This window comes from Episyrphus balteatus, chromosome 4 (genome assembly GCF_945859705.1).
Source record: "Episyrphus balteatus chromosome 4, idEpiBalt1.1, whole genome shotgun sequence".
In the NCBI taxonomy this organism is placed as follows: Eukaryota; Metazoa; Arthropoda; class Insecta; order Diptera; family Syrphidae; genus Episyrphus; species Episyrphus balteatus.
In genome coordinates, this window is record NC_079137.1 from 81,014,629 (window position 1) to 81,025,985 (window position 11,357).

Sequence of the window (11,357 nt, forward strand, 5' to 3'; positions counted from 1 at the left end):
AACCACCAAATAATTTCTCTAAGTGAAAAGTAAAAATATTAGTTAATTTTTAAGAAGATTGCCTTGTCATATCAGAGAGTTTCTAAGTAAAAAAAAAATCTATAAAAACTAAAAAACTTCCAACACACAAAATGGTTAAGCCATCAAAAATTACTGTCCTGCGACTGTCATTTTTAGCTCGAACTTTCATCTCAATCAAGTAAAACTTTAAACCGATTTAAACTTCTTCATCTTCATCGTCATCTTCATCATCAACATCATAATCATCAGCAACATTATCATCTCACTCCCTTTAGCCAGATTGTTTCCAAAGGTCAAGACATTGTCTCGACATCTACCGTTCAAGCAAGCCATCATCAAAATGACATCATGTAGACGACCGACCGACCAAAAACTCTTCTTTCTCTCTCTCTCCCATTTTACTATTCTATATTTTTCGCAAAAGAGGATAGAAAATTAAAAACTTAAAATAAAGAAGAAAAAATAAAATGAAAATCTTCTAAAGAATATTCAAAGCCGCACCACAGAGCCTCCGCAGGCATATAACTATTGCCTGCACACAAAAGTTTCTTTCCATCTCAAGACCATTAAAAGCAGCAGCCAGCCCGAATAAGGTTTATACCTCTCTAGCTATATAAATGTAAGAGACTTGAGCATAAAACTATATAATATCCCAAAAAAAAGTTGAATCGTTTTTCTAGGATTGGGGTTGGAAGGTTAGGCGCACTCGACAAATCCACTTAATTAGATGCAAGCAAAAGAAACGAATAGGGCGGACAGCATCAGCGACAGCAGGAGGCAGTAAGGCAGAAGCAGAATCGCACAAGGAGCAGCAGCAGCAGCTCTCAACTTATTGAACAGTGGGGAGCAGGCAGAGCAGCACCAAAAGCAACCAGCGCAGCAGCAAAAACTAAAACCCAATTCAATTCTATTCTTTGGGTAAAAATGGCTATGTACGACGAACGACCGACGACTTTGACTATACGAAAAAACGACACAGAAAAAAAGGTTCAATCTTCAAGTTAAGATGTTTTCGCCGTCTCTCTAGCATTCGTGGTGTTAGTGGTGGTGTGGTGTAGAGTATAGAAATAGTCGCCGCCGCCACCAGACAGACACAGACCAGGCAAGCCAAGGCATCAACCCAAAAGACTATGAACAGTTTCGTTTGAAGGTTTTTTTTTTTCGGAACTTGCAATATAGGTACCAGATTTAAAGGCAAGTTATGGAGTCGTAAAAAAGTTCTACAGTCGAAACAACTTGTACTATTTTAACGATATTTCGAAAATTGGGTTTTAAAGTAGGTTTCAAAAACTTGATCACCAAGAAACGAATCTTTTATAAATCTTTGCCCGGGCGCCAATTAAACAAACAAGAAAAATAGTACTTGACCGTGGGTTATAAACATTTCAAAATTTAATTTTTCACAGTTTTCAAGGAGCTTAGGTTGAAGTCCACTAGTTAAGCACCCGAGTAAAAGTGGAATTCCGCTGCACTACAACTGCACCATGTCCGCACCATTTCATTTTTAATGAAAATTTCTGTGCACCACAGCCGCACCACGACTGCACCACGACTGCACCACGTCCGCACCATGATCACAAATTCTATTCTCGTACTTATACAAATGTTTAAGTCGTCTTCAAAGATATTTTGACTTAAGCAACAAATTGCCAGTTCGTACAAACATGACTTGGTGGATGGTGGTCGAGTGGTTAAGGCGTTAGACTTCTAATTGAAATTTCTCTGTATACTCGGGTTCGAATCTCCTTCTCGTCGGTAGTTTTTTTTTTTTATTTTTCAATAATCAAAAATTATGTATCATGGTGCAGCGAATTTTTCATACAAAATAAAATGGTGCAGTCGTCGTGCAGCTGTGGTGCAGCTGTGGTGCGGCGGTAACGAATTTTTTTATTTTTTTCCTTAAAAATTCAATTTCTATTTTTACTCGGGCAAGTAAGTGGGACCTAGGTCTTGAGCCTTAAACTTATTTTATTATTTTCCATTCGTTTGGTTTAACTTTTATTTTTGGTTTTTAGACAGAAAATTGAGAAAATTAGGTTAATTGCATGCTCGTTACTTTTGTGTGTGCGGCGGTGGAGAAGGTGGTAGTGGCATCAGAGAGGGTCGGACGGGATGACTGGCTGGTTTGTTGGTTAGGTTGGCTGTTGGTTGTTGGATCTTATATAGAGGTTGCCATTTGGATTCTGTGTCGCTCCCCCGGTTGCTATGTAATTTTCTTACTATTCATCGTTGCTCGGCGATGCTTTTGTGTGGTGTGCCACGTTAATCACGAGAAAATCTCTTTCTCTCGCTAGCTCAATGAGATGTTGAATTGCAATTGTGGGGGTTTCGGGTTGGGGAAGAAGGATTTTTCGAATTGAAAATGAAGTTTGCAATTGGCTTGAGGGGGGGGAGGTATGCCAAATGATTACACACCAAATTAACGAACTAATGTCGGGTCTTATATTTTTTTCTTTCATTCTTTTTTTGTTGTATTCTGATGAAGTCTTTTATTTTTTTTTTTTTCTATGGAACTCTAAAGGTTGGCCTGTTCCACATTATTAGTCTCTCTCTGTGCAAAAATGACACTGTGTCTAATGGAAAGATTTTGAACACAATGGAAACGGTTCGTTGATGGTTTTTTTTTTGGTCGATTCGAAATGCAAATGCAGTTTTGATGGGGATGAATTCAAATTGATAGAATTTAGCCAGAAGTTGAACAATTTAATGAGTTTGAATGAATTTTTTAAGCATGATTTTCCGGGAATTGAAGTTTATGTGCAGAAACCTTAAGGTAGGTATGCTGGCGTCAAAAAAGAGAAAGTTCTAAAGGTTTTATGTCGGGAATATAAAATTCGAAAAAATCTATGACGTAACTTTTTTGAGATATAAGAAGTTTAAAATGAATTTTTATCTACGAAACGTGACGTCATAGATTTTTTTTTTACTTCGGATTTGAATTTCGAATGTTAAAATCTATTAGAAAAGTATAATTTTGGTTTACCGAAAAAATAAATTCTCAGTTTTATTGAACATTGAAATTTTGCAATCTATCCTCTTTTCTAATATTTATTAAAAAAACATAGTTGGCAACCATATAACCCTAAAATACTAAATTTTTTATGAACCATAAATGAAAGAGATGTCAAAATAGTGCTAATTTACAAAAATATCCATGAAATAGCGTAATAACAGGTCTAGAAGTGTGTTTTATTAATAAAAAATTCTATTTAAAGGCCACCATTTTGGAGCAGCCATTTTGAATGAAAAAAAAAGGTGGCAGCTTTTTCGTATTCTCCATACAAATATCCTTCCATGTACCAAATTTCATGACATTTCTTAAGGAAATGCCCGTGCAAATGAATGTTGACGCTAAAAAGCACCAATAGCACCACTGTGCGGCGGTGGTGCGGCGTTGGTGCTGCGAAAAGAATTTTGTTTATCATGGTGCGGCTTTGGTGCGGCAGCGGCAGTGGTTCGGTTCTCAAAAAGCCGATTTAAAATAAACTCGAAATTATGTACTCTTCATTTAAAAAACTGAACTTGTTGATCAAGCCAACTATTTTAACCAAATTTTTGTAACCTACAATACCATCCACTGCCTTCCAAAACCAAAATCATAACCAAACCCTCTTGAAAGTCATAAAACTCCTCGACCAAAAATACTCAAACCTTCAGGAAAAATCATATTCGTTATGTGCACAAACAAATAATTCCGTGTCTAGAATAACTAAAATAAAATATTCTCCATCAAAACATTACTCATGTGAAGCATGTATCAACATCATGTTTGTTAAGTCGCGGTTCCTTTCTATTCAATCGCTTTGTGCCGATCAATTCTTTGGAAAATATCTAGAATCTATACCATTATAGTCTCCTTCTTCTTCAAAAAGGAGTCTCTCCCACAAATCCCAAACAAGCGAATATGATAAATAAAACGACAACTCCACATTATACACTCTCATCAGCATATAGATCCCAATAACCAGGAAACCATTTTCAATTCCAAGCCCATCTTTCTCCCTCTCTCTTCCACATGGCAATCATATATAGCAGCACAAAAGTCATGCTCATCGATCTAATACCTTTGATTTATTTTCGACATACTGTCAGCGTATTAGAATTTATTGAAAGCCCACCGGCCGAATGTGATGGTCACAATTTGCGAACGGTTTCATTGTTGCTAATTAGAGTGACCAGATTAGAGTTTTTATTTTTCTAGTTTATTTTTTAATTGAACGACGAATTGCTTCAGCGTTTTTTCTAGCTTAATATTCCTAAAATGTACAAAATAATTATACCAAATTATACTCCAAACTAATAGCAACAATCTAAGACTATTAACTTCAAAATAAGTAAAGTGGTTTCGAAATGGCAAGCTTTTCAGTGCAACCATCTCAATTTTACACCCCGATTTTGTCTTCACCAATTATTTTGAATACAAAATTCTGTGAACAGCCCCCGCACCACGACTGCACCACATCCGCACCATTTCGTTTTGAATGAAAAATTCGGTGCACTACGACTGCACCACTTCTGCACCATGATCAAACATTCTATTCTCGTACTTATACAAATGTTTAAGTCGTCTTCAAAGTTATTTTGACTTAAGTAACAAATTTCCAGTTCCTACAAACATGACTTGGAGGTCGAGTGGTTAAATCGTTGGATTGAAATTGAAAGTTCTCTGGATATCTACTCGGTTTCGAATATCCTTCTCTCCGAATTTTTTTTTATTTTTCAATAATCCAAGATCATGTAAGTATCATGGTGCTGCTAATTTTTCATACAAAATGAAATGGTGCGGACGTGGTGCACCAACATTTTCCGCCAAACGGCGGTGGTGCGGCGCGGTGGTCAAGATTTTTTTTCTTTTTTTCTTTCAATTTCTGCTCGGGGCCCTGAAAAAAATTAAGCATGTTCATGACCTCCCGTTATATGTTGGTCACACTGATAGGATCAACCAAAGTGCGCTTGGCTCCCATGAAATGCGCATAAATCACACGAAATGCGCAAAACTTATACATTCAGATGCACATTTTCGATTGGTTTCGTGTACGTGACGGATCCATTGGATGGGTGGTTGTATGCTGAGGGAATAGTACAAAACGGCGACGCAGCGGTATGTGTTTTTTTGCGATGTCGATGCCAAAGATCTCTTCCAGGTGTACGCGCAAACGACCACGATGACAACGACAACTCTACGGTAATACCAAGTTGTGTGCCCGGAGGCCTGCTTGCTATCTCTGAGGCCACTGACCGCGGCTGCCCATTTGTATACCTATATCGCCCGACCGACGCACGACTCTACAACCAGCGTAATGTGCGAGTGCGTGTGCGTACAAAATGTAGAAAATCATTGCAAATGCACGCATCGGCTTGACCTGGATCAACTTTCAGAAAGTGGTAAGGCTTGAACGGAGTGGAGCGAACTTATAAAAATACAACAAAAAACTCAAATCTTTCGATAAAGAAAGAAAATCAGCGCCAACTGCACGTAGGCAGAGGGTACAACAATAAAAGCAACAAAGTTGTTTGGTAACTCTTCTCAGCCAGGGCATCGCGGAGCCATTGAACTTCCGCAGTTTGACTAAGTCTTGCGAGAGTGTGAGATGGAGGAAGCAGAAATGCGAAAAAAAAAATCGGTACCCAGTTTGCATCAGTACCAGTAGCTGATTGCGGTGGCGCTGCTGTGTGCTAAAGCTGGGCCCAAGACTCGCTGGCTTTGGTCCATCTTCCATAAGCTCGCCAGCAGAGGTGAGCCCATTTTAGGAGTCGATGCGAGATGATGCGTGAAACCAGTTTTTGTTGTAAAAGAGTGAAGTGAAATCGATCCCGATTTCTCAAGACTTCTATAGGTATAGAGGTATTGTTAAAGTTGAAGCTTGAAGCTGAAGATGCGTATGCAAATCAATCGAGATAAAGCAGTTAAGGCTTGAACCTAAGTGTATTTCTTTTTTTTTTCCTGCTTTTTCTTCTTCTTTTTTTTTTTATTGTTTTGTGCTACCAAATGATATGGAAATGCAGATGAGTTGGCTGGTTGGTAGCTTGGCACGTGCGATATATTCCTGACCAGAAGCACCCATATGAACTTTCCAAGAAACAAATCTATGGGTGGTAATCAATCTTCTGAGTATACTATACAAAAGGTTCTTTTTTTTGATAAAAAAAAAGAGAAAACCTAGCGGGATAGTTGTAGTTTCTATATAAGAAGAGTAATAAATCTTAAAGAAGTAAAATAAAATCGAATATAAAAGGGAACAGTTTTTGAAAGAATAAGATTTAAAAGTTTAAGTAAAATTAGGGAAGATTTATCAAGACAAATGACTCAATATTTATGACTATAATTTGAATTTAAAATAAATGTAAAAAGGGGACCCGTTTTAGTGAGGTGGCTAAAGTCGCTAAGGTATAGTAAATTTTTTAGTTCGAGCTGAACTTGAAGAACCATAATATTAGAGTAAGATTTGTAGTAGCACAATATCATTGTCGGATCTTTAAATAAAATTCAAGTCCATATTGAATGATTTATTGAATCTTTTGAGTTGAAAGTCTTTCATTAAAAAGCTGTGTAGTTTGTTATTGAGCATAATATTAAAAGATGTTCTTGGTTTTTTGTTTGATTCTGCATTTTTGTAGAGATCACAGTTTTTGTATGATGTATAAGAAATAATTTCATATTTAAAAAAAATTTTGTAACATTCGAAAAATATTCCATGTTAAAAAAAAAAATAATAATAAATAAAAAATTAAATTTTGAAAAAAAATTATCAACTCAAAATTGATTTATCAAAACAAAAATTTTAATTTTCCTAAATCCAGTTTTGTAAAAAAATTTCAATATTATTATTTTAAGGCTCCTGTATTCTGTATTTTGTTGAAATCGACTAAGGCGTTCCTGAGAAGTATTTTTTTAATTTTAAAAATTTTATCTTATTTGTAGAATTTTAATTAAAATCGTTAAAAAAAAGTTTTCAAACTTATTTTTGAGATTTTCGGTTGAAAAACTTAGTTAGTTTTTTTTGGTTGTAAAAAAAAAAAACAATTTGTTTATTCATTCTGCGCTTGTGAGAAAATAATTTGCTTTTCTACCTTTGCATAAAGATCGTATAGTTTATTTAACACACAACTTTACTAAAAAAAATCAAAAATCAACTTGATTAAAAAAAAAAAAAATTATAGAAAAAGTCAAGTTAAAAGCAAATTATGCATTAAGTATGACCTAAAATCAAAATGAATCACATCAGAAGAGTTATAATACCTACTCGTTTTGAAAAAATTATCGAGAAAATAAGGGTATATAACAATTTTCAATTGTTTTTCATCTCGAAAACGTCTCGAACGATTTTGAAAAAAAATGGGTAGGTATATTAATTTATGGAAAGCGTTATTTTTTCAAATTTCAAAATTTTTTATTAACACATAATCCATACGCCCATTCGTTTTTAATGTTGATAAATTGCACATTTTTTGAGTTTTTTTTTTTAAATTTTGTTTAAATTTAACCTGTTCAAAATAACCCCAAAATATATTAGTTAATTTTTTTATTTTTTTCTAAAAATTGTGTAAAACAAAAAATAATTTAAAAAAACCTTCAATTACTTCGAATGTTTTCCACATGTTTTCATAAAAAAAAAAAATATTAAAAAAATTACCGCCCGAGCAGGGACTTGAACCCTGGACCGTTGGATTAAAAGTCCAACGCTCTACCAACTGAGCTACCCGGGCACTTGTAATTTGTTACAAATTTGCCTCACACGAAAATTGTATCAATTTTTAGAGATTTTTCTTATTCGTGAGTGAATCATAAAATAAATAAGGTAAAGATTTTTAATTTATTTTTAGCTAGATGTCAAATTCTACCTCGAAAAAGATAAATTCTACTTCAAAGAGATGGAAAACAATAACAACGCGAGAATATAAATAATTTTCTGGAGTAATATTGATTCCCGATTTAAACTTTGGAACTCTGGTCATTGTTAAAACTGAAAAATAAATAAATTGTTGACTTAACTCATACCCAAAATTATGAACCAACGTGGTTGAGAGTTGGTTAATTTTGCAAGTTGGACAAAGATTACACTGGTCTGCAAGGAAATCCTCCTTTTAATAAAACTATACTTTAGTATGCTGATTCTGAATCTGAATTCATAATTGGCCTAACACGTCAGATATTTCTGTTAGAAAATCTCAATAACCCATTTTTACTTGCTCTAAAGGGCAAGTATTGGTTTCGTGTAAAAACAAAAACCAACATTACGATAATGGAGAAGATCATGCCGTCCGTCGGTCTGTGCGTCTGTGCGTGCATCTGTACATCGAGCTAGGACCTAAACGGATGGATGGATTTGCTTGAAACTTGGTACAGATGATTTTTACGTAATTTTTTTTATTTTTTTAATATCTTCATTTTAACGCATACCTCCCATATAACGTTTTCGAGGTATTGCAAATTTCTCGAAAACGGCTCTAACGATTTCGATCAAATTTGGTGTGCGGAATACTCTTATTGATTCCAACAAAACTGCGTTTTTAATTTTTCTCAAAAAATGCGGAGAACAGAAATACGGCGTTGCCTTTTTTCAAAAATTGACATATTTTTTAAGTTCATATAATTCATCAAAGCATTAGTTATTTTATTTAAAATTTACAGAGATCATTAAGTATAAAATGTTAAAAAAAAAATATTTTTAAAAACATTGTTGAAAAAAAAAAATTTTTAATTTAATTTTTAAACTTTTGATTTTTTTTTTGATTTTTTTTTCTACAAAATCTTAAATTTCCAATAGATATTTAAGATAAAGATACTGTGAACTACAAGAGCAAGTACGTGCGACCTAGTCGTGCATTTTATTTTTTGCTGTTTTCGAAGCAATATTTTGGTAGAGGGTAATCTTTTTCGACTGAATTTGTTACGGTTTAGGAAAGAAATTGTTTTCTTCTTTCAAATTCAGTTTCAATCTTCTTCATCACTCTTTTTTAAAACTGATCTTAAAAAATTAATATTAAATTCTCCTAAGAACAAAAGTATACTTTTCAAATGGATTTTAGTGTGCTGATTTTAAATCCAAATTCAAAAAACTTCGGTCACCTCTCGTTTTTGAGATAAGGTAGTTTTTTTTTGTTCCTAGGAGAAACAAATTAAGGCACTTTATTTAATGATTTATCACAAATAAGATATTTCTAAATAGGAAAATACTAAAATAATTACAAAACACGTATACATTTGTTTTAGCCATGTTAATGTATTTTATTATAGATTGCTTTACTTTTACATATTTGAATTTTTAAATTCAAATATTTTCCTCAATTAAGTTGTTTTTGTACATGTGGGATTTACTGAAAAGTGCAGGATTTCAATATTTTTGCTGTTTTTGCCAAAACTTTAATTAATAAAAAAAAATTTGGTGTCATATGTTATGAAAAATAAGTCCTCCAAATTTGAGCTGAATACCTACTAATTACAGTTTTACTTTTGTACAATCAACCGAATCTAAAAGAATTATTTTCTACAAACTACTCATATTTCTCAAAAATTATTTAAAAACAAATGGTATGCGCTAGAATTTTTCTGAAACCAGATTTAGATTCATAGCCCAGTAATTTTAGGCATTTTTTACAGCGGAAAAATTCCTACTGGGCTTGATTTTGGTATAGACCTTCGTTACGGCGTTGTTATGAAAATGTGAAAAATCGACATTGATATCGCGTCCGCGTTAGAAGTTATAGACAACGGCGGATCCAGGGGGGGGGGGGGGCACGGGGCACGTGCCCCCCCCCCCCCCAGAACTGGTTCATACTTTAAGCAAATCAAATTAATAGAGTTGTTAAAATATATGAATAATAACAGAAAGTACTTGAGTGAAACTCTTGTCTATTTCTGGCTGGAAATGCGAATTTTATTGTTTGTTGCATCCCTTTACCACCTCACAAATAAATAAACATATATTTTTTTGTTGGGTAAACACGAATTTTGTTTTCGATTTAAAAAAAGATTTTCTAAGTGTTTTTTTTTAACTTCAAAGTGATTTTGGTGAAAAATTTTGATACCTATGGACATCAACAACCAAGGTATGAATGGTATTCTAAAAAAAAAAATTGTGTATGCAACTCTAATTTTTTCATACAGAGGGGTTGAAGTGCACACTTAAAAAATTTGAAATTTTTTCGTTGTTTTTTTTTTAAACAGTAGTGTTTTTAAAATATAACGAAAATAAAGTCCCCTTGAAAAAAAAACTCTTCAAAAGCGACCCTTACTTATAGATTTTAATAAATATTATGTTTTCGAGAAAATTTCTCCAGGGATACCTTTAAAAACATGGAAAGAAATAGTATTCCAAATTTTAAAAGTATCGGTGCAATAGTTATGAAGTTATGAGTTGAACTGGGTTTGAAAACATTAGTTGTGGGGAGAACGATTTAAAGTTTTGAACTCTCTGGACTAAAACGATCGTAAGCTAAATATTTAAATACTCATAACTTGGTCAATTTGGCTCCAATAGACCAACAATTTGAACACAATATTTTTGAGATATAAAAAATTTTAATGCAAACAAAAACACAAAAAAAAAAAAACTGGGTCTTCCGGGAAAAAAGTAGCTATGTTTCAGTTTTTTTTTTATTCTTTGGAATGTCTTTAGTAGTCTTTAGTATTTGACTAAAAACTACCAGGTCATTAAATAATGGTATAAATATGTCCATAATATTGCAAAATTTTATACAAAATCAATTAAAAAACGAAAACATTTTTTTTTTAGAAATTTCATCTTTAATACTTATTTTCTCAAAAACTATTTTATAAAACAACTTGAGTCAAAAAATAAAATAAAAAATAAATTACTTACTTTAAGAAAAGTTATAGCACAGGATTGTACGTGCATTTTATGATTTTTAATATTTTTTTTTCTCCCGGCTAATCGGGAGGTAAGTGGGTAAGCACTTAAGTGGGTTTTACTGTACCAAGAAAATGAAAATTTTTCCTTCCGAATAACTTTTTTGTCATTTGGTACCTCCTTGAAAATATGCCCAAATATGTTTGGCTAGGTCATAGACCAAAATACCGCACTGTGCGTTAAAATTCGTTGCTTGTCAGTCAGTCGTATGGTACTTCACTTTATTTCTAAATGTTATTGCTGATTTTTTTTGCCAATCCGTCCCTTGTGCCCCCCCCCCCCCCCAGAAAAAAATCCTGGATCCGCCCCTGGTTATAGAGGTCATAAGGTCACGAAAATCAGTTTTTCGCATATATCTCGCGACCTGCTGCTCGGAGGTCAATAGAGGTCTGTAGAAAAACCGTTTTCGCAATAGAGCAATAGAGATTAGCGGACGCGAAATCAATGTCGATTTTTCACATCTTC

The 11,357-nt window shown here is 33.6% G+C and overlaps 1 non-coding gene across 1 annotated transcript; it reads right to left on the bottom strand.

Moving 5' to 3' along the window:
* Positions 1-7,655: 7,655 nt before the first annotated feature.
* Trnak-uuu (transfer RNA lysine (anticodon UUU)) lies at positions 7,656-7,728 on the bottom strand. The gene has a single exon. It is a non-coding gene; the product is annotated as a tRNA-Lys (tRNA).
* Positions 7,729-11,357: the final 3,629 nt, after the last annotated feature.